The sequence below is a fragment of the Haemaphysalis longicornis genome, unplaced genomic scaffold (assembly GCF_048455015.1).
Source record: "Haemaphysalis longicornis isolate Haplotype H1 unplaced genomic scaffold, Haemaphysalis longicornis Haplotype H1 scaffold_3, whole genome shotgun sequence".
NCBI classification, from domain to species: Eukaryota; Metazoa; Arthropoda; class Arachnida; order Ixodida; family Ixodidae; genus Haemaphysalis; species Haemaphysalis longicornis.
This window is the reverse complement of record NW_027526335.1, coordinates 218,154,941-218,179,166: the sequence shown is the minus strand read 5'-3', so window position 1 is coordinate 218,179,166 and position 24,226 is coordinate 218,154,941. Positions and strand designations below refer to the sequence as shown.

General features: G+C 48.1%; 1 pseudogene; it reads right to left on the bottom strand.

Moving 5' to 3' along the window:
* Positions 1-15,758: 15,758 nt before the first annotated feature.
* Positions 15,759-22,637, bottom strand: LOC144175714 (uncharacterized; annotated as a pseudogene).
* Positions 22,638-24,226: the final 1,589 nt, after the last annotated feature.

Below are 24,226 nucleotides of genomic sequence, written 5' to 3'. Positions count from 1 at the left end.
AGCAGTCGAATATACGCCGGCTTCGTAACGCCAGGAAGCCAGGTTTTTTCCGGCCACGGGAAGCGTTTTTTTCTTTCACTTCGCCATTTCCGTGTCACAGATGCCATCAGTGAGGACGCAGAAGCTTCGCTTTACGAGTCTGCAGCGCGTATGTAAAGTAAATTTGACATCCACCTCAGCGCAGCCGTACGGCTACAAAGGAAAGCTGTGCAGCTTTCTGAGAAACTTCCCGGTTGAAGGAACTTTCTTCACAGAAACTTCTCCACCTTTCGTAATATTCTCTAAATTTGTTCATTCAACACCTGTACTTCACTTCGAGTTGTTGATCAATTCACTCTCGCGCTACAAACGGCTAGCCTCCTGGTTAGCTCAGTTGGCAGATCGACTGCCCGGTTAGGCGGTGGTCCCGGGTTCGAATCCTGGACCAGAACGAATTTTTCTTCAACTGCAAAACTTCTGAGGAAGCTGTACAGCTTTACTTTCTAGCCGTACTGCTACATTGAGATGGATGTGAAATTTCATTTCACGTAAACTTATTTCACCTTGGGAATTTCCCTTAAATTTCCCTGAATTTTCCTGCAACTCCTAGTAACCCATCAAAAGCAGACTATAAGTGCAATCGGAAATCAGTACTATAATAATCACACCTCTCAGTTGTTCAAAAAATATAACATATACGGGTAAATTTCTCTGCCAGTCCTAACTTTCCTTGTGGAAATCGGACACTAAAATTGGTGAACAAACATGACTACCACCTCTAAATTTAAAAATACACTAACAAATAACTAACTTTAGTGACGCGATCGTTCATTCTAACAACGCATACGAAATATGACTTGCAACTGTTTCTTTATTGTCGTCCATATGTGCTTAACGCATATCGGTCAACGTAAAAAGCTCAAAATGGCTCCCTTGTAACTGTTTTTGTAGTATGTTTAACTAGTTATAGCGACATAAATATTTTTAGAGTGAAGGTGTAATGGCTAAGGTGCGTGCACGTTTCGTGTCATTCTTAGCGGTTCTCTGCGGCTAAACCAACTTTTGCAAATGCTCTGCAGAGAATGGCTGAAACTGTTTATTTATCAATTTTTTTTCTGGAAGCAAATTTATGGCGAGGGGTAGTTAAGAACACTGTATCATTACCCGTGATATCATTTAATTGTTACCTCTGAAGTTGTAAGCAATAGGTGGATTCCGTGAGCTTCTGTGAATTTCAGTATGGTTACAGAAAAGGGTTGTAACATTTGTTTTACAAAAATTATCTCAACAAAAACAAATGAAGCTTCGATGATAAAGGTACAAAATGTACGCCTGGCTTCAATTACTTTTCATAATTTGTTGGTAGTGAAGTTTGAAACATGACAGAATTCCTGACTTTTGTCAGTAAACGTTCTTCTATGGAAAAGGAATAGACAGCCCCAAGCTTAATAAAACTTGCTGCTGAGCTAGTTGGTTCATGATCATAACAAATGGTATTAGCGCTTTCACGAACAGGATACATTACACACGCATCCGTCCTACGAAAAGGCCGGATGCCAAAGCAGGTTGCGGACATGTTTGGTCAGCTGCCGTCGAGCCGTTAAATAACGAGCGACGTACAAAATTAAGCGATCCGTTCCCGCTTATCGAGTTCCCGGGCCATCCAACTTGTTCGCTCTTTGTCAAACTCCATTTGAAAATAGATCGGAGGCAGAACAAATCACAGGAAAAGGCGCACCATAAAGGGCTTAGCGTCATTATAATAAAAACGTGGCTCTACCCAACCACGCCAAGCAAAAGTTCAAAATACGCGTATGCTGTTAACACGACTGCTGGGCCAGACCCAAGAATCGATTTCTCGCAATGCGCTGCCTGCGCCACACGAACGCTTTCATAAAGGGTCGCTCGGCGCTCACCCACCGGGAAATAACCCGTGGCTAACATATGTTGTTCATTACGGTGGTTTCCGCTTATACCAGGCCGCCATTCCTTTAGAAGAGCGCCAGGTGAGCCTACTTCAGAGGTACAAAATTAAGTCAGTTAAATTAAATTGAATAATATTCTTTATTTTCTTTCGGGAGGAGAGGGCTGGAGCTATAAGCTGTGAATACAGCTTGGCAGATGCTAGAGATTCGTATGCAATGCCATCAGTGTCAGCGTTGCTACACTCGTCATAGGTAAAACATATTTGAAATAACCATATACAACAAAACACACAACATAACCAAAAAAGTCATCGACATATCATAAATAGAACTGCATAAAACTGTTTTTAGGATAATATGTATTGTTGCCGACAAAATATGAAAGGCGTATACAAATAAAGGCGTGTTAAGGACTTCTACAGATAAACAAAAGTTCAGGGGTTTTCTCTGGAACAAAAAAAACTCAGAATAAAAAAATAATTCTGAGAAATCTAAGGAACACACTGATGTCCAAAAAACACGTGACCTCAAACGGTGCTACACAATTGCTGGCAATGCAATCTAATATACGAGTTGCGATGGCAAGTTACATCAAAATTTTCTGTGTGTGGCTTGCAAAGCAGGACCGGCAAACTACGGGTGTGTCATAAGTGGTTCGGGGAGTAGGTACAAACTGCTTCTCTGCATGCCTTTGGGACGAGTTGAACATTTTCCTGTCAATTTCGACAGACATGAAATGAAGTCATCATTTTTATTAGTGAACAATCTATACGTTATTCGTAACCGGTAATGATATAATGAAAACACAAAAGAATGTCATATTCTAGAAAAAGCTGGCTGGTAGACGAAAGAAAGGGTATATTTCAAATGCACGGAACAGCTCTCTTTTGAAGCAGCTGTAGTTTTTTTTTTAAGTTAGCCATTCCTGTTGTACCTTAAACTACGCTGCAGTGTACCAGAATGGAGTGTACCAGTGCATTGTAGAGAGGTAGTTTGATTTTCTCGGGAAGAATACGCCGCATTCTATTTGTTGAATCCCCCGGTTGGGCTTTGTGCTACCAAAACCGCAATGATCATCATCATCATCGTGGACATAATCCTGTCAATAGAGCTCGGAACCCCGTTTAGGTCAGCCATCACAGCGAACCCCGCTGCCTTTCTCCTCTTGCCCTGACACTATTCACTACACCAACGGCTGAAGACATTTTAGATTGGATATAATCAACTTGGTCATTCGAAGTAAGATTCTTTGAAAAAATAACGCCAAGGGTATTTACGTTGCCCACAATTTCTAATATTTCGCTGCCTAAGCAAATGTTGATGTCTCTCAGTGCTTTGCCACTGGGCAGGTATAACACCACCTTTGTTTTATTTCTTGATCAATTGTACGGTTTGACGCGCCGACGCTACGCAGGTGATGAGGCGCGCCGTCGGGGACGGCTCCAGAATAATTTTGACCATCTGGAGATGTTTAACGCGCTCCAAAATCTCATACACACTGGCGTTTTTCGTTTTCGCCTTCATCAGAAAAGCGGTCGCCACGGCCGGGAATCGAACCCGCGACCTCGTTCTCAGCAGCGCAACGCCTTAGCCACTAAGCCACCGCGGCAGGTTTATTTGTATAGCTTCGCTGGCCATGCTGTTTCACTGCGCGCAATAGCTAGTACTTTTTGTTTTCTAATGTGACGTAATGTACGTACAGCTTTTTTTGTAACAATTCTAACTCCTTGTATTAGGGCGTATTAAATGTACACCTAGTTAATATTGGTTTGTTCGTTGATATGTACAGCAAAATATGAAAATTTTGTTTAGCTTTATCCAATGCTTCAAATTCCCGGTTGTCAGTGGAAAGTGGAGAGGCGTCGAGCTGCCATAAAGCAGCGTTTGCCAACTTTTTTCCTCACAACTGTTGCGCAACTCGTATAAATTGTCCGTTAAAAAAATAAATTCACTTCGAAAATCCTATTTCAATTACCTTCAACCAATAAATTCACGCTATTGTCGCGAACCATGTATGGGTTGGTTTGTTTATTGTTTGTTTTGACTGCCGGGCCACGCCCGGCTGTTATCTGCGTTCCAAGCGAAGCGCGGCTTTCATTAATTATATTTATGCCGCACGGGCAATCACATTCAAATAAGCAGACTGTTTAGCCCTAACGTCACTAGCCCAGAATAATCTTCTATGATCTACAATGTTCTGGATGTGAATCGATGGTTCCAGAAACACTTGCGCCGAAAGATAAAAGCCTGCAGAGCAGACGCCGCGGCATTCGATCGCCGACGCTCGCTTGCGTATACGTCACTATGCTGACTGCTGCTTCGCCGCCTGTGTATTCTTTGAGTTGTTAGGGGAGCACAAGTTCGCTCCTATAAACTTGTTTTCCTTCAAGACCACTGCGCCGTCTTTGGCATCGTGACACTATTATGCCTATTGAATGAATTATATTTGAAACTTATGCATTTATGTGCAGGTGAGGCTACAGGCCCATTACACGTTTGTCGCTGTTTCATACTTTTTTTTCGGGCTCTTGTTCGCTTTTTCGAAGTTTTTACTTTGTGAACACTTCGCGTGACGGCGGTGTACGAGTTAGATATTTCTGACTTCGCTACGAGCATTTCGTCATTTTGAACCGTGTTGATATATTTGTTATTCTTTTGTCCAACATAAAATGTCTATTTAAACTATTGTAATGAGAAAATGTGTTAGCATCTGCAGTTATGCTCTTTTCAGCAGGTACACACCCTTACTTGTTTCGTGCTCTATCGTACCGATAATATCATTTACAAACTATGAATTGCAAAACGCCTAGGCACACCTTATCACGTAGTAGGTGAAATAAATTGTTTCGGGAACGCGAGGCGGTATTTGTAATTAGTTTTAAAATGCGCGGAACAAAATCTCTGAAGAAGAAACGTAAGCGCAGGACGATCGGTAGCTTTCGCTGTATACGCGCATTAGCGCAGTGGCTATCGCCCTTCTGGTAAATTTTGTTTGCGGTCCCCTAGCCTTGCCCGAAATTCCGGAAGTAAGCATTTGCCCAAAAGTGTGGGCTCACATAGGCCACTGCAGGGATCACGTTCAAATCTGCGCACAGCCCTGCAACCCTTACATGTTCAGTTTGAACGGAGACAGGGGCGATCGACTGTAGAAAACACCCGACTAAATGTCTTTACGGGGACATTGAGCCATCGATTAGCATTGGAAGTATAGGTGCCCACCTTTGCTCGAGGGGCGTGTACCCAGCGCACGTAAATAAAACAGTGGCCGCAGGATTTGGGGCCATGACTTACTTCCAGTGACGCGTGACATTCGTGGAAGTGCAACCTTAAGTGCAATCGTAATTAATTCGTTCAAGTGCCATTTTTATAAACTTCAGTACTGAATTTAACTGAGTATAAATATTTTGTTATAATTAACATAATTCAAAGCTTTTATTGAAGTCAATGTTTTCACAACTACACACCGCAGTTCACAGTGCGCGAGAAGCTAGTCTCGTAAAGCCAGAACGTGGCAAAAGACGAGGGACAGTGGCGAAGCCGTCTCGTTCGATCGAACTGCGCACCGTGCACGGTAGGGGTGTCATGCTACGACGACGGAAGTCCGACTCGAAGGCGCGGGTGCGCGTACACCCCTTTCGCAGCTAGAAGGGGTACCGCAGCAGAGCTCGCGCGGCCTTCAGGGCCAGTGAACCATTGGATGAGCTCTGTCTCAGCTTCGCGCCAGGTAATTCAGGCGGAAGCCTCAGGCACCTCATCAAACGCCAAAAGTAACAGCAGTTGCAATCACTACAGGCGCCAAAATGGCGACCGATGTAAACAGAAACTAGATAAATAAACACGCATTTTGGTTCATGTGTGAATTTGCATAGGGGTCTCATAAGCAGGAGGGAATTGGGCAAGCCACAAAGCTAACATGGCCCTCCCGTAGGATAGAACCGAGATGCGCCTAAAGCGTGTCCCGGTACAGTTGAACGTGACAGTGTGGGACGAACCGGTTCACGCAGAGAAGAGCTAAGACGCAGAGTAGCTGCTGCTCAAATTGCTGCCGGCCTGCCTGTGGGACCAACTCGAGACAAAATACTAAGAAATGAAAGCGAAGAAAGAACGGAAACACGTTGTAGCTGTAAAGGAGCGTTCGGTAATCTTTAGCTTTCACCTTGAAAGCACGTATGTACATAAGTCGGGAATTAGTACGGAAGTCGGGGATTTAGCACACTTAGTTCCTGGAACACCGAGAAAGCTAAGTAGTGCGCTACCAATTCGTGCAGCCTGACAAGAAGCGCAGTAAGCACGCCGACGAAATCTAATTAAAAAGTATTTTTGCAGCTAGCTCTTTAAACGAGGACAGAGGGCTGCGCACATGCATGCTCTTTTCTATTGAAAACGACAATAAGCAAATGTTTGTACCAGTGGTGGGGTTGGTTTCGAGGGAAACTTGATTTCTTGCTGGCCATTAGCAGATAGCCGAGGCATCTACGCACTCACTGCACGGCACTGGGCTCAGTTTGAGCGCAGAGTGCTTTCCACCTCCTGGACTGGTTGGAGAGTGGGCGTCAGTTGGAGTGTCAAACGCGTGTACCCACACCTGAGCATCTACGAGCAATGTTGCTACAGTGAGCCTTATAAGGGGCAGGTTTGTCGGGCCATCATAGAAAAAACTTTTCTGTGAAGCTTTTACGTCCGACCCTACTAACGCTTACCCACTTCTAGCAAGCAAATGCGGCAGCGCCTTCGTAATACTAGAATTTCGCATGATACAAAGTTAATTCCAACGTACGATGCAGAACATTGGCGAATTTTGACAGCTTAGTAAGATGGTGAAAAAATGGTACCACGATTTTCGATCGGAGCGTACTTGTACTAGAATGCATCAGCTTCCCGTGCCTATCGGAAAACGGACTCGGCGCCGTAGTGTATGCGCTCCCGGTATCCGGCACGGAGAAGTGCACAACACATGCATCCCGGCGTACCGCGGACTCCTTCGAATCGGCTACGCGCCCTTACTTCTTTCAGGGCATATTATATTACTCAACGAGGCTTCCTGCCAAATTCCTAATTAGGTACGCCATGAATTATTGACTCCGTTGTCTCGGCTCTCGCGCTGCCTCTCTTCAGCGCAGCTACTTTATAACTAGTGCCCAGTTTCTTTGGACATCCATTTTCCACGCGTGGATGGGCCGGAGAAGGCCCCTTTCGCGCTGTCGCGCATCCCCATTGATAGAAATAAGTCTTTCTCTTCAAGAGGAGGGACAGCCACTAATAAAACACAAAAAGGGCCGTTAACAAAGGCGGACAAAAAGCGGCGGGGACAGGACAAGTACTCCTTGTACGCTCGGCTCACTTCCTCCTCGTCTGACAGCGGGAGTCGGTCCTGGTTAGTCCGGACCCGTGGCATTGCAGCGAAGGTGAATGATTTTCTGTTCGATGCGAGAACGCGGAGGGGGAACCGACTGTTGTCCTGGTTAAGGCGGTGCTCAGAAACTCGACCGTGCACTACATTTCAGTGCTCGTAGGCTCCCTCCTTAGGCCTAAATTATTCCGCAGCCTTCCATTACGAAGCGCAGACCGGCTGCAGCATCCTGGCTCAACAAAAGCAATTTGAACATGTCAGTAATGTGCCGGCGGGTTCTCCATTATGGTGAGTGCAATACTAAAATAGTATAGTTTCGTCCGTGTAATGACGATAAAGGCCTTGAAGTCTCGTACATGGGGTGACATGTAAATTATTCATACCCAGACACCAATCTCAATGCCCCATATAGTATGAGAGAAAAAAAAAAAAGAAATCTTGCACTTTATTAATGGGCTAACATTCCGACTCACTACACGTCCTAAGATCGCCAAAAATGTTTTTTGCATTGACAGATTACATATGAACTTTTATCTATATATACGTAGAGTGGGGTAAGCAACTTGTTTTGGTTTCCAGCTGACAGGCAGCAGGAGACCTCGATACAGTGTACTGATAACGTCGTATTCACGCTTGGGTACGATATTATTTTCCAGCGGCTCCTAAGCTACTGCGGCTTCCCTTGTGATGAGTTCACTATGCCGATTAAAGTGCCCAATTGGGCTGCACGCCACCATGATGCCATGACGCTTCAAGGCCGCTCTGTTCCATCACCAGCAAAATCACACTCCAGGTGATTCTCACAAACTGTCGCCTGTACTCGCCCGACCCCGGCCTGCAATATCTACATGCTTCCAGGAGACGTTTAACGTCACCCTATTTTGTCTCCTGTCAGTGTAGGCGTTGGCTTAACGAGAGCTCCCTCCTTCACTATCGGTGTGGGTAACAGCGCTGCTTGTAGAGCGCCTCTCACAGAACTGTGTAGAGTCCCCCACTCAGAAGCACCCCTCTTAATATCTCTCAGCACATAAAGTATGCCTCCCGCTTACAGTAGAGAATTTTTTCGGCTACAGGCGTTTCCCGCCGCAGTTTCAAAGGTCGACGAAGCCTCACCTTGCTTCTTGAAGGGTATACGTCTGTCTGAAAACAGGTAGGATGTTGTCAGCGTGCAGGGTCCTCTGTTCGCTCAATGGGACGTTAACCAGTGTTTCAGTTCCTCGTTCTTCCATTTTGTTCTTTGCGCTTATTTCGCTCCTCTCACTCCCTTTTTTCTCGTCCCCAGTTTCATTTCCCTCTCCTTTTCTCCTTGTGGTCACATCGCGGAGCTGCGACGGTGGATTCTCCGATGACCTGTAGCGTTTGAATCCACACTAGTTGCGGGCGTCTTGTCTATTTCGAGTTTTATGTGCGCATAAAACGCGTAGACAGGAGTGATGTGCTGTAGTTGTGTACCTCAACGTTTCGTGTACCTTTACTACGCTGAAAGGAAAAAGCAGCGACTTCTCTAGGATTACTGAGCGACGAAATAATGAGCCGTTTTAATAATGCCGTGCTTTATTTGAAGCTCTTTCCCGAGGATGACTTTGTACAGCGAAGAAAAACAGAGATAAGAGAAAATCTGGAAGCACCAATCTTAGCGAATTCGGTCGATGGAAGCAGTTTCAGTCGCTTCTTGACATGACGCACAACTGAATTTGCGTGATGACTTGAGAAGCTAGCAGCATTTCACTGCCCCCCCGTTCATTACAGAAGCGTCGGAAATTTTACTGTATTTGGAAAGCCAAACGTTTCTTAGACTTTGTAAGCGTACAGGTATAACCGCAAATATTCAAATGGAAGTCTCATACAGGCAGCTATTTAAGCATTTATTCTGAAGTTCGAGTTGAGATGGGAATAATTAACGGGCCCAGTGAACTCACTATCTCACGTCCGTGTGCAATTCACGTCCATGTGCAATATCTCACGTCCATGTGCAGCGCGATTGGCGGAGTTACAGTGTTCTAAACCAAGCTACCTGGATAATTGCCTTACAGGGAGCACAAATTCTTTGTTACGGTTGCGCTGCTGACTATTTCTGTCTGTTTTCAAATCTTAGAGGTGCCTAGAACATCGAGACCCAGAAAATGTCGCTTACAGAGCCTGTTGAACAACATTTAGTTACAAGCCAATGTATATAGGAAATGAACCTGCCAAGTTAAGGTTGTGGCAAAACATCCTTGGGGAAGTTTCCCGCTTGGAATAACCCAACGGTTTTGCGAATAACTGCGTAGTTCTGTCAACTGTTCTTTCTGTTTATATGGGCATTCGAGCTTGAGGTTGACTACGAAGGGCAGAGGAGATATTTGTGTACATTTAATTTATTCAATCTCGGACTGATGTTCCAGTCGCAGTGAGAAAAGAGCGCAAGGAACACGAGGAGCCCAAAGTTAGCGGCGAATATGGCGCGCCAGTGGAAGCACCCTCGGTGTCGTGTCGCGTAAAGGAGCGGGTCCAAAAAAGTAATAAGCATCAACTGTTTGATAACTTACCAGTCACCTTTTTGTGCCAGATTGCCTGGGAATTATCACTCGTCTACTTAAAAACACTGTTTATTGCCGGCAGTTTGGTAGAAATAAAAATTTCCAGTGCGCAGTGGGACAACGCGCATGTTGTAGAAAAAAGCTCATGTTTTGCCCCACTTTACGTGTAATGTTTAGTTACGCGATCTTTATTTTCTTTGTAATCTTTAGAGCCACCTTAAAGGGTTAAGAACTGGCTAATTTTACGCTAATATTTATGAGGGAAAGACTACGTTGTAGGCTGAGTTGATTCGCGTCGCGATTCAAAACTGGATAAATGAAAACGATACAACCGAGGCAACAAGACAGCTACAGCCTTTGTAAAAATTTTGCAGGCCAAACCTAACCCTACTGCACCACAAACAATTCAAAAAGTAAACTGTACTTTTAGATGAGTCAAAATATTTCATCACAGTAAGAAAGAAAAGTAACTTCTCTAGCTTTCCTGCATAAAACGTTTCAGCCTAGATCGGGATGGAAGCTTGTACATTGAAATTTTCGCGGACTGCGCACTTTCGGCTTTGCCTGATAAATCTTGACAAGGACTGTACATAATCGCAATGGCTTAATTCCCTGGTAAGGTGCGGCCACAGTCCCTCTGTCACGGCTGAAATGGTCTCGCACATAAAAACAATTAGCAGTGACTTAGCTCGGCTATGCTAGGATATACATAGCGTGAGCTAAAGTTAGGCTGGTGATTCTTATATTTCGTTGTTGTCAAGGATTAGCTGATTAGCATGCTTACTGCTGATAAAACGATTTACGATCCAATCCAATCCGATCCAATCCACTCCATTCCAGTCCAGTCCAGTCCAGTCACTGCTCCTCGCGCATGCGCAGCACGGCTCTCCAGGAGCCAAGTCAAGCGGCTATCAAGCAGCTCCGGCGCACCGTCAGACTGGGCTACTGCGCAACGGAGGCGCACAGCTGGGCACCCGCCAGCGCCAGTGCGCCTGCCGCGGCTTTGACGTCACTCCTCTGGAATGCGCAGACCGCCGAATGTGCAGACCCAATTCTCTACACACCCGTACTCCAATTGGATTTTATTTCCAATCCAATACAATTCAATTTAATCCAATTCATTGCAATTCAAATCCAATCCAAGCCTAGCCAATCCCATCCAATCCAATCCAATGCTCCTCGCGCTTGCGCAGCACGGCCCTTCAAGGTCCACGCGAAACTGCTCAACCTCGGCTAGTGTAGCTCACGCTGAAAAATATACATAAAACTTTGTGGATCCTTTAGGCCTATTCTTTACCCCGTCGTGCGCGCGGCGCGCGTCACGAGGCATGCTTCGTCCCGTCCCTCAGTCGTCTCGCGGGCCGGGGCGCAAGAGGGCGAGAACTGCCCCATCGCCGCCGTCGCGCCTGATCTGCGCACGCACGCGGCCAATAGGGAAGTCCACTTGGGGGGGGGGGGGGGGGGGGGGGGAACTACGACTCGAAGGGAGACGCTGGCCGGCAAGCGCTTTGCCGCCGCCTCGTTTGGCACGGCGACTTCGGCCCGTCATTGGACGCGCGGGTAGGCATATATGGCCTACCTCGCTAGCGGCCCACGTGCAGCCTCGGCGATCCCAGCTGTTAAGGAGCCGGTCACTGAGGCGCGCACTGTTATAGGAGTATAGCTCTTGGCCCTGCTGTAGCTTTTACGGCGCACTACACCCTTCGGCCAATAAAGCCCCTGGTCCATCCTGGGACTTCGGAGCCTGTCGTCGCCCTGTCGGAAGGTCGAACCTGTCCTGGCCTCCCTGTGGGACGTCGCGATGTCTTGGGGGAATTAGGCGGTTGCTATTACCTACCATACCTAGCTATCCGTGGTTTGAGCGACAAGGTACGGTGGGAATATTCTGCCAAATTCGCAGCGTCATATCGCGTTATCACCTTCATGATAGCCTGGCACTCGTGTCAGATTACCGCTACGGAGCGATGCGCGACACTTCTCAAGAGCGCTGGATTTTTAAAGACGATAGCCTTTCTTGGGCAACTTAAACCCAGAAATTTTGGTCTTTCTGTAGGTCTGTATGTCTGTCTGTCCGTCTGTCTGTCTGTGACTCGATTCAGCCAACCGGCCAAAGCAAAACAATGCCTGCGCAATAGTCTTATATAGTCACAGCTAAATCTACCCGTCTATGTCCGGTGTAATGTTCATACTTGTCAACATTGTTGAAGAAGAACAAGACATTACGCAAATATGAGACAACAAATCAATACAGAAGTGATATTTGCAGTGTTCCTTTATAGAAAATCAAACAGGCTTGACTTTTGCGAAATTAAATACTTCATCAACTGCAGAAAAAGAATTCACTCCGCCGTTGCCTGCTGTCGCCCGCGCCACTATAGCTTCTGGCGCCATTTTAAGAAATCAACCGGCAACAGTTACGCAAGGTTCCACTATATAGGTTTCACGTTCTGCTTGCAATGCACGTGGAGTAGGGAAACGCGGTTCTATAAACGTTGAAGTAGGGCGTCTCGATTAACGCTCGTCTTCGCCGTACGGCAGCGTTCGCATCGAGACACCCGGTTCGGAGCAGTGGAACGCGGGAAATTTAAAATGGTTTAAGCAAACATTTGGCGTCTTTACCTTGGGAGGAGCGCGACGCAAGAGGAACAACATGAGAGGTGAGCGGGAAAGCGAAGGGAGGCATTTACTTCGCAAAAGCCGATAAAGACTATCGTCTTTTGACGGCATTTGCAACGAAAGGAGCATATACGCGGTCAATTTTTTTCTTCTGGTTTTTTACCTCTAGAGAGAAAGGGATTTTGTGTCAGAACACAAAAAGTGGGCTTGGATGCATGACCGAGTTGCACTCGAGTGGCTTCGAAAACGGGCACAGCCGTCAGTTTCGCTAGGTTGACGGGCCAACAAAAATACCAACCTTAGTGTACAGTGCTGATATATATATATTGAATCATAGCCAAGGAATGTAGGAACAATTTGTGTATCTTCGAATTCCTAAAATAATTTTAGGCTCATTACAATCGCCTATATAGTTTGCGTGTATACTTTTTGTGCATTTTTATATTATTTCACTAATAAACTGTAAGTAATTGTACCTTTCACAAAACTGCTTTGATGTGTTAGTAAGAGCAATCTATAAGCTACTATTCCATGCATAGCAATGCTAAATGTGTCCAATAGCTCAAGATAAAGAAATAGTTTTGTGGAAGCACTCAAAATCGGTCGTTTTTCCGCCGTTACGAAAGAGGAGGGGGAACAATATAAGCTTCAAAGACGCGCACAACGGGGGTATAATAGAAGAGACGTGCCATTGGAAAATATAGAGTGCCAATTCGAAATTTGAGAGATTGTAAGCCTGAGAGAGATTTCAGAGAAGTTTGAGAGAGATTTGGAAGCGATTTCTGAAAGATTGAGAGGTTTGGTGGTGTTCCTAGCGTTGGGCATCATACATTTGATTTCAGACTGCCACTGCAATCTTTCGTACTGTAATCTCTTGTACACGAAAAGCTGCCCTTCACAGACGCATGGAATCTCTGTTGTGCATGCGTGCGTACGGGTTACAGGTAAGTGTTTTTTAGATTGTTTGGGTATAAGGATGCAGGTAGTATTCTCTTTTGGTTGTCGTAATAGTAAGTTCAATTCCAAATGCGTCGCAAGGCATGGTCGGTGTCTGTTGTGGGCGTCTCCTTAAACGATTGCCCTGTGACATTAAATGGAACATGAAAATAAAGCCCAACATTGCCTTATTCTAAGCAACTTCCCTTTCGGAACTCTCTCAACTCCATTATGGCTTCAAGGACATTGTTTTCACCTGAAAAGAATAAGAAAAAGCAAAAAAAGTTCAAATTTTTTGCCACAAAACGTCGACAAAATATTTAAAGCAGAGTAAGCAGGGTGTTAACTCTCCGTTGAGGCACAACAACACCAGAGCAAGAGGCACCAAAACCACGACATGCCACAGTCATGTCTTTAGGGCAATGGCGTTATGTACACCTAGGAAATTGGTAACGACATGTAGGCTGGGTGAAAGAGTGGCTGGCGCGTTTTCCTAATCCCGGCGTAATTGTTTAAAGTGGACCACATTATTGCATCATGTTCATTGAAGAAATGCGGTATTTTGTTGAGAAATTGTTTCTGGGTTATATGACAATTTTAAACAACCAAACTTTTTTTCGCATTTCGTTAATATGTGCGAACATGTTCGTGAACAGGCTCAAGCTTGCTAACCGGTTCGGTGCATGATTTTGTCGAACAGGAACGAAATCAATGCACTTGAACCAGAACCCGAACCGATCTGGCATTTCTCCGGTTCGATACACTGGTCGACGCTAGGTTATTAACATATTTCACGTGGCAAGCCATGGCCGTAGCAACGATGTCTCACCGAACTAATGATGCTCGTTTATTCTGCAAGGGCCCCTGATTATCACGATCCTCGACGAAATACACAAATAGAGGTAACCAGGCATTCCTAACTGCAGACAAGTAATCATATTCGTTTTTTATTTTGTGGCCCGCGCTTGTCTTGCGTCCTTTGCATAGCGGCAGCCACACTTAGAGTGATTCGTCACACCGCCTCAAGAGGGGCGACTGTGGTCGATCTCGGGGGGAATACTCTTCCACCGCCCGCTTCCCTTGGTAATTTCCCAGTCTCTCTTGCATTGTTTACTCCTTTCTTCACTCCTTCCCTCCTTCTTTCCTTCCATCCTTCCTTCGTTTGATCCTTCCTGACTACGTTCCTTCCTTCCTTCCCCCGTTCCTTTCTTCCTTGCTTCCATCCTTACTTCACTCCCTCCTTCCGTTTCTCGCGAATCGTTCGTGCATTGTTTGGAGATAACTCACTGCTTGTACCAACCTATGCTGCAATTGTTAGCTGTTGAGTCTTCCAGGACCCCTCTTCGTATTTCGGAAAATATTAAGCCCGGTGGAGCGGTTTTTGTCGCTTTGCAGTGTAACATCATGAACGCGTAACAAAGAAGCATTTTTTCTGTCTTGACGTCAATAAAAAGAGGTTGTTTAGGCATGTTTAATTTGAAGACATAATGTGGAGAAAGGTGTAATGGGTACGCTTGTAAAGTGGGAAATATTGGCCGCATACCAAAAATGCGTTCCCTAAATACTCTACTTCAAACACGCAAGGGAAAGAAGAGTCTTGAGGTAAAAAAACGCTGTTAACATTGCCTTTTAAAGAAGTCATTGGCTGATTTTATGTTCCACATTTTTGTGTTCACTTCTGTCTCATCTGCGCTGGCCCGTGTTTCTGGTTTTCGCGGCTTTTTCAAGCTGGAGTCTATCACTGCCAACAAAATCCCCCTACGTCCTGTAAGGCTAATTCATTCATTTTAATTCAAGGTTTCATTTTATCTTTGCTGAAGCAAAAAAATAATATTCGAAATTTATCAATCACCGGCTCACTTTGCTGAATTTCAAAATTTTCATTGATTTTTGCAGCACCAACTAACACACGGGGTTTGCCTTCGTTATGTATTTGAACCATAGCTCGGCAAAACTGGATGCATCTCACTCGCACTCAATCAAAGAAATATATTTATCCTAACGCACTCACTTGCACTCGCACTCGTCACTCCGCCCTCACCACGCGCACTCGCACTCACGCTCGCCACTCCGCCCTCACTCAACACCGACTACATTTCAAGGCCGTAGGGCTGCCGCGGTGACGTCAGAGGGTGGGGGCCCATTTACGCCGGCGAATGCGGCGGAAAGACATTGTTTCGTGCACGTTTTAGCAGAACCAACGCTCCCGCGTTCGCAGTTGCGGCGGCTAAATTAGACCGAATAAAGGATTTGTGGAAAAAATCTTACTGAGCATCCTAGCATTGTTCCACGGAGTAACAAAGTACTGCATCCGGCTTGTGAAAGTTTTGATGTTCTAGCTTTACCGCCACGGCGATCGAGAGAATCAGACGAATGATTTCAACATCTTGATCATCAAGTACGATTTATTCCGGGGAGAAAACCACACCCATTCTACTTTTTGCTCAGTGTTTGAAGCTTCCTTTTCTTCGATTTTTCACTGGCGTCACGAATGTCATCATTCATTCTGGAGCAGAAGTTTTTCAGCAAAATTTTCGAACTGCACCACGAAATGTACTTAAGGACAATCTCCTTCGTGTGTCCAGCATCACATCCATCGAAATCAGAAGGGTCATCCTCAGTGAGTAGATCCACGGTGAGATCTGTCGCCACTTGACGCTGATTGGAAATGGTTAAGAAGTCGTCTCGTCTTGACAATTCCTCAACGACTGCGTAGATGTGTGCAACGGCGTTGACAGTAAATATTGAGGGATCTACAAGTCCTCCTCGGTCAAGCTCCTTCACAAGGTCATAGTTGGGATCCTCCACAGAGACAGTGACTTCCTTGTCAATGGTTAAGATGTCCCTGCACTTCTCGCATTTCAGCCTTCTCAAGGTGAAGTAAACGGAGTATCCTGCCACGTACACCAATACCGGAAGGATGTCCTTCCTCTTAGATAAGGTGTCTTGCGTGACAACCACATTGTAGTTAGCGCGTGCTGCACCCTCGTTTCGGTCAAGGTCTTCCCACTGCTCGTCTCTGTGACTCTCGTGCTGGGAAGGTTTACTGACAGTCGGCAGCGTGCTTTGCAAACGCATCTTGTTTTCGCCCTCGTAGATTTGTCGTATGGACATGTGGTACTGCGAGCCTGCGAGTTGCCTGTATTTCCCAAAGCGGTCTTCCAGGCTGTCGGTTTAAATCTTGCCAAACAGGACGTAGAGCATGTTGAGCTCGGTGAGGCAGTACCTAGCAATTTCCACGAGTCCATGAGTTGTTTGGTGGAGAGCAGCGTGAGTTTCCTTGGTCAACTTGCCGCTGTCGTACTGCGCAGTTCGATTCTTTCACTCGTCCAGCCAGTCCAAAAGGTTGTATAGGAAGTCCACTTGCGGATCATCTAGAGAAGACACCGGGCTTTCGAGCTCATCCCTCAGCCTTTTCCCCTTGCATGGTGTCTGGACATTCGCAATCCTCCACCACGTCAGCACAATATTGCCGCGAACCATACATTGGGTTTGTTTATTTGTGTTTTGCTTTTGCCGCCCGGCTGCGCCGGTCTGTGTTATCTCTGCGCCAAGGGAAGCGCGTGTTCCATTCTTTCTTTCTGTGCCGCATGTGTTATCTGTTGTGATAGGGAGAGCATTCCGATCTAACGTGAACAGCCCAGAATAATCTTCTTGGATCTACTACGTTCTCGATGCGAATCGACGTTTCGAGAACCACGCGCGCCAAAAGATAAAAAGCCTGCAGTGCGGACGCCGGGGCATTCGATTCGACGACACTCGCCTGTGCAAGTCACTTTGTTGACCGCTGCTTCGCCGCCTCTGTATTCTTTTGAGTTGTTAGGGGAGCACAAGTTCGCTCCAATAAACGTGTTTCTCATTCAACACAACTGCATCGTCCTTGTCTTCGTGACATCTGGTGGAGGTGCGGGGTACGCACCCTTCATGCCCACTACAACCTCGAAAAGCCGCCAAGCCAGTCCAACAAGAGCCAGCCCCCGCCTGCAAGATTTACCGCCCGAGTTCGGTTTGATGCCAGAAGGGCCCAAGAAAAGGAACGCTGCAACCAACACCATGGTGCAAGAAACAACGTCGCCAATCGTCCTGCAGCAGCCCCGGGAACCGCCATCGTTCCGAGGAGCCCCCGCAGAAGACCCAGAAGAATGGTTGGAGAAACTGGAGTGCGTCCGGAAATTCAACAGGTGGGACGACGCAGAAACGTTCCGGCACGTTTTCTTTTACTTGGAAGATTCGGCTCGCACTTGGTTCGAGAACCACGAGAGCTCCTTGACAAACTGGGCTCAGTTCAAAAGCGAGTTTACTAAGACCTTCACTACCGTCGTGCGGAAAGAAAGAGCCGCCCTTATGTTGGAAACGCGCACGCAACACCCCAACGAAGGTGTCGTGATCTTCGTTGAGGAGATGAAGCAGCTATTTCGCCGCGCGGACCCCGAAATGACGGAAGAAAAGAAGTTGCGCTTCTTAATGCGCGGAGTGAAGGAGGAACTGTTTGCTGGACTTGTCCGAAATCTGCCCAAAACCGTCGCCGAATTCGTGACCGAAGCCAGCACCATTGAGAAAGCCCTCGAAATGCGTGCTAAGCAGTATGACCGTAACTTTGTTGGCGCGGCCAATGCGAACGACTTTGGCAGCACGCGGATCCCGGCCGACAGCCTACGCGAGACTATCCGCGCAATAGTGAGAGAGGAGCTGCGGAAACTTCTCCCAACGCCGCCGCAGCCCCAAGTCGCTTCCCTCACCGACGTGATTAAAGAAGAAGTGCAACAAGCGTTGGGAACTTCTACGCCATCCGAGGTACCCCGAGAGCCACAAGCTATGACATACTCCGCGGCTGTTCGTCGACCCCGCCCTGCTCCAACACGCCGTCAAGAGGCCCCGCCGTACCGCCGCCCACTGTCACCCGCCCGACCCCCGGTAGCCCGAAACCAGACGCCGAGGAAGACGGACGTATGGCGAACTCCCGATAACCGTCCTCTGTGCTACCACTGCGGAGAGGCCGACCACATTTACCGTCGCTGCCCATACAAGAGACTCGGACTGCGTGGTTTCTCCGTCGACGCACCTCGCCCTCTCCCTGGCCAACGACCACGTGAGACCGACAAGTATCTATCTGAAACCAGCCGTGGCCCAGCGCGTTTCAACCGTTCGCCGTCGCCCTAACCCTACCAATCGCCGAACCGCCGTAGCAACGCTGACTTCGCCCGTGGAAGGTCCACCAGCCCACGCGGGGGAAACTAAAGGCGGCAACTTCTGGAGGTGAAGTTGCTCTACGGCGAATAACTAGAAAACCTCCAACGACGCAAGGACGCGCTGAAGACAGTGATTCACGACATGCCCTCATCCCGACGACCCGACCTAACCCTGACGAGACTCCCGAACACGACGACAGCTACACGGCGCGACGCGTACCCGACCTGACCGAGACGTCCGTTGAGAAGACGACGACAACGACGATGCACAGTGCCCGACCATCAACACGTACAAGCAGAGATACGACGCCCCGACGAACCCGGAACTCGAGGACGACTGCATCTGACGTCAAGGTGTCCATCGACGGCTTTGACGTAGTCGCCCTCGTAGACACGGGAGCTGACTATTCGGTAATGAGCGGACCATTTGCGTCTAAACTGAAGAAAGTTATGACCAGATGGGACGGTCCGCACATACGCACAGCAGGAGGCCACCTCGTGACGCCAAGTGGAACGTGCACATCGCGCGTCACCATAGACGGCACAACGTACCCTGCGGCGTTCGTCGTTCTGCCTAACTGCTCCCGCGACGTGATTCTCGGAATGGACTTTTTGACGGACAACGGCGCAATAATTGATCTGCAGACCAAGTCGATAACATTTTCCTCCAATCACTCCACGACACCGCAGCCGAACCCCGATCACCGTGCTGCTGTCAGGATCGCCGACGATCACATCACCCTGCCACCCCGCGCAAGCCTGATGATCGCCGTATACTGTGAGGATGCTGCTTCTGACATCGACGCTATCGTAGAGAGTGATCGAAGGTTGCTTCTCGACCGCGGTGTCTCCGTCGCAAGAGGCATTGCCCACTTTAAGCAACGCCAATCTCACGTTTTGGTCACTAATTTCACCGAAGAGTGCCAGCATTTAAACAAGGGAGCTGCAATTGCGTTCCTCGAAGAAACGCAAGAAGCAAGTGATGTGATCGCAGTCGCCGACTTTGAACGCGCACCCGTAGAAACATTCAAGCTCCCGCAGCCATTCGACGTGAATCCGGCGCTACCGCAAGAACAACGGAAAAAATTATTGGCTTTGCTTCGTCGCTATAGCGAATATTTTTCGTCGAGCGCAAAACTACGTCAGACCCCTCTAGCGAAGCACCGAATAATAACCGAAGATGGAGCCCGACCTACCCGACAGTCACCGTACCGCGTCTCTTCACACGAACGGGAAGCCATCTGGACTCAAGTCGACGACATGCTGAGCGATGACATTATACAGCCATCGAAAAGCCCCTGGGCTGCGCCCGTCGTACTCGTAAAGAAAAAAGACGGCACATTAAGGTTTTGCGTTGACTACCGGCGACTGAACAAAATCACGAAAAAGGACGTGTACCCCCTCCCCCGAATCGACGACGCCCTCGACCACCTCTGCCACGCGAAGTACTTCTCATCGATGGACCTGAAGACCGGCTACTGGCAAATTGAAGTGGACGAGAGAGACCGAGAGAAGACTGCATTTATAACCCCAGACGGCCTATACGAGTTCAAGGTGATGCCGTTTGGGCTGTGCACAGCACCAGCGACGTTTCAAAGAGTCATGGACACTGTGCTAGCTGGCCTTAAGTGGCACACCTGCCTCGTATACCTCGACGACGTAGTGGTATTCGCCCGGACTTTCGACGAACACCTTGCAAGGTTGGAGTCTGTACTCGAGGCCATTCGTACGTCGGGGTTGACGCTGAAGCCTGAAAAGTGCCGTTTCGCATACGGGAGTCGAAAAGCGCCGTTTCGACGCGCTACGCAGAGACCGCCGCTCTTCCGAGGGGGACTGCAGAAGAAGTGGCGAAGTTCTTTATAAGCCAAGTTGTGCTGCGACATGGAGCCCCGGAAGTCCTAATCACAGACCGCGGAACGGCATTTACTGCGGAGCTGATGCAAGGAGTATTACGCTACAGCAACACGGATCACCGAAGAACGACGGCGTACCACCCCCAAACGAACGGACTAACAGAACGTCTGAACAAGACAATCGCAGATATGCTGTCAATGTACGTTGACGTTGAACATAAGACTTGGGACGAAGTGCTCCCGTATGTCACGTTTGCGTACAACACGGCTATCCAGGAGACGACACAGCTGACGCCGTTCGAGCTTGTCTACGGTAGAAGGCCGACTACGATGCTCGACGCCATGCTTCCGCACGTAGAAGACGACGACCTCAACGCCGACGTCCACGGATATCTTCAACGTGCGGAGGAGGCCCGCCAGCTCGCTCGAGTTCGTATAACGGACCAGCAGCTGGTGGATGCGGGCCGCTACAACCTCCGACGCCGAGACGCCGAGTACCAACCAGGGGATCGTGTGTGGGTTTGGACTCCCATCCGACGACGCGGACTCAGTGAGAAGCTCCTGCGACGGTATTTCGGACCCTACCAGATTCTACGACGTGTTGGCGAACTTACCTACGAAGTGATCCCCGATGGTGACTCCGGCACATCACGACGACGCACGCGGCCTGAAGTCGTCCACGTGGTTCGCTTAAAACCTTTTTACGGACGATGACGAACTTTTATTTTCATTTGTTCGGACTGTCGCTTATGTTAGCATCGGGTCGATGCACTCTTAGAGGGGGGGGGGGGGTAATGCCGCGAACCATACATTGGGTTTGTTTATTTGTGTGTTGCTTTTGCCGCCCGGCTGCGCCGGTCTGTGTTATCTCTGCGCCAAGGGAAGCGCGTGTTCCATTCTTTCTTTCTGTGCCGCATGTGTTATCTGTTGTGATAGGGAGAGCATTCCGATCTAACGTGAACAGCCCAGAATAATCTTCTTGGATCTACTATGTTCTCGATGCGAATCGACGTTTCGAGAACCACGCGCGCCAAAAGATAAAAAAATTCCCCCGCATTTCCCGAGGGGGAGAATGTGAAAGTGCGAATGCACGGTTGTCGGCCCGCTTGCGGCGCTTGCGCTCGGCCCCCGCAGCCCACCGCCTCGCCGCCTTCTCTTCCATCTCTTCCATCGGGTTTGTAGTATCACGTGTACACCACGCAGTTATCAAGCCGCTATAACGCCGCTGAGTCGCCAACGCACGCCGCTGACGACGTAGTTTGAATGCGTTAAAGATATAAGGCGCGTCTAACACTGATATCACCGTCGCGTCCGTGGCTTGGTCGGTAGAGCGTCGCGCTGCGGCCGCAAAGTCCTCGGATCGAAACCTGGCGCCGGATGCTGTTTCTTTTTCAAATATAGAGGAGCACTGCGGACGCCAACGCCGCCGGCGGTGGATGGTTTGGGGTCGCTTATAAAGTGCATTCGCACTTAAAAGCCTGCAGTGCGGACGCCGGGGCATTCGATGCGACGACACTCGCCTGTGCAAGTCACTTTGTTGACCGCTGCTTTGCCGCCTCTGTATTCTTTTGAGTTGTTAGGGGAGCACAAGTTCGCTCCAATAAACGTGTTTCTCATTCAACACAACTGCATCGTCCTTGTCTTCGTGACAATATCAATGAAAGCCGCGGTTCCCTCAACAAACTGAAGGTTGTGCTTCGATTGAAGGGCTCGCCGGGTGGGAGGGAGGGAGTTGTGCAATATCTGCAGCGCAAGTTTTACATTTTGTTTTTCAATATCCGTCGGAAAGTGCCCTTTCCGAGTCAGAGTGTGAGCATGCCTGAGTAGCTGACCAACCTCAGCGTTGTACACATCTCTGATGGTTTGAAATGATGCCGTCAACATGCGCCGCTGGGTTGTGTGTTCTGAATCCATCTCGGGAAAAAAAAGCACCGCTGGTCATTACTTTGCTTCAGCCAGTTGTTTCGGATGCACTTCAAAATATGAACTGGGTCTATCACAAAAAACAATGGCCTTGCTGGATCCCACGGATGCTCATAAACAAAGCGAGTCTCCGAAGACGAGCAAGTTGGAGAAGACAGATCAAAATGCTCCATAGCTTTCCTGTTGATTTTGCTGCTGTCGGTTACTACGCATACAACTTTGTAGCCAATCTTCTCCAAACCAAAAATGACTTCTTTCAGCACCTCGTGCAGGAACGTCCCGTCTGCAGAGCGGACAGGCACTATATGGGCTACCTCTTTGAATTTTGACGTGAGGCTCTGAACCATAAAAACAAGAGCGCTGTTTGCCGCCTCTGGTGAGTTGTGCGCAATGCCAGTGATGTTTCCGCCTTTGTACTAAAAAAAAGGCTTCATGTGGATTTCGCCCACCATTAGCGTAACAACGCGTTGGCGATCGTCCAGGTCCGATATCCTCTTCGCCATGTATCTCAGAAAGGTAGACGGCTGGTGCTCAAGCTGAGGGTTCATTTTGTATGAGGAGCATACTGATCGGATGGTTACAGGATGCGGAAGAATGATGTGTCCGGAGCTGCGGATGTACCGGTAAGCGTCAGGCGAAATGGTAAAAAGTAGGCAGGCGAACACCATGACGTCGGGCGAGTAGCGTCTTCGCACCTTTTTCTCGGACAAAAGGTTGAGCTGCGCGATCAAAAACTTGACTGTGTGGACATCGTCCTCTTCTTGTTTTTCACACAGCTTGGCAAGCAGCGCACGCACAATTTCTACAGTATCTCCCTTCGAGGTGGTAGCTGTCGAAATCAGGTCGCGGTCCCATTTCTAAATAGCCTCAAGGACATCCATAACTTCTCTCTTACCTGACGCTACATCGGGAATCGAGATGTTACGTCCGAGCTTCTGAGTCGGGGCCTTCAAATAATGAAAGACTATGCTCAAATCCTGCTTGATCGTGAAGGAATATTTAATGCTCGGGGCATCCTCGTCAACGATGTGCAGCAGGATGAGGCGTTCGTTCGCTTCTATTGCGTGCGAGAAAGCCGACGAATTGCATCTCACGTAGTCCGCCAGGTCTTTGAGCGACTGAATTCTGTCCTCTTCAACTTCATGTTGGAATGTCTCATCCGATTGCTGAAGAGCTTGCAGTGCGCTTGACTCCAGGCACAATCGTTTTGTCTCGGGAGCTTCTCGCGCGCTGCGCTGTGAGGTCAGATACTTGGGGCAGTCGGGGAACATCGACGGAATTGCCCCTGGGAGTAGGCGCGCATGCGGGCAGTGACTGTTCGCCCAGTCTAGTCGTCTGTATACGATGTTTCGGTTGTGATGTCTTCCGGGTGGAAGTGAAGCTCACAGACCTGAAGAAAAACATAGTCTTCGCGTAAGTAACTAAACACGTTTTGTGGCTAGTGCTTTACACCCCTGCTTTAAATTTTAATCGTTAGCAGTACTGCTGAGCTTGTGCCTAGCAAATAAATATTCAAAAATTGGTAATGCCTCTCTAATAACTGCAGTGCATCTTTCCCTGAATGGAATATGCAAAACAAAAAAACTGAAAAACTACTCACCCTCGTGTTCTCTGTTGGTAGGAAGTTTTCCCGCGGTATAGCGCGAATCCATTTTTGACGCAACTCTTCATCCTTCGGAAATCGGAATATCCGTACTTTGGAACCATTCTTGTAGTTCCCGCGACCACGAGGTACACAACACTTGTTCGGCATGACGCACTCACGTGTTCACACACACACACATAGTCAAGGAAGAAAGGCTCTATGCACAAATGCGCAACAAAGTCACAGTGTCGCACACGCGCTGATGCACATATCCACGCTCAGCATGCTGACTTCGTAACTAAACCGTGGCCGAAGCAACGAGGGAACGAACTGTGTGGATCGGAACGTAAA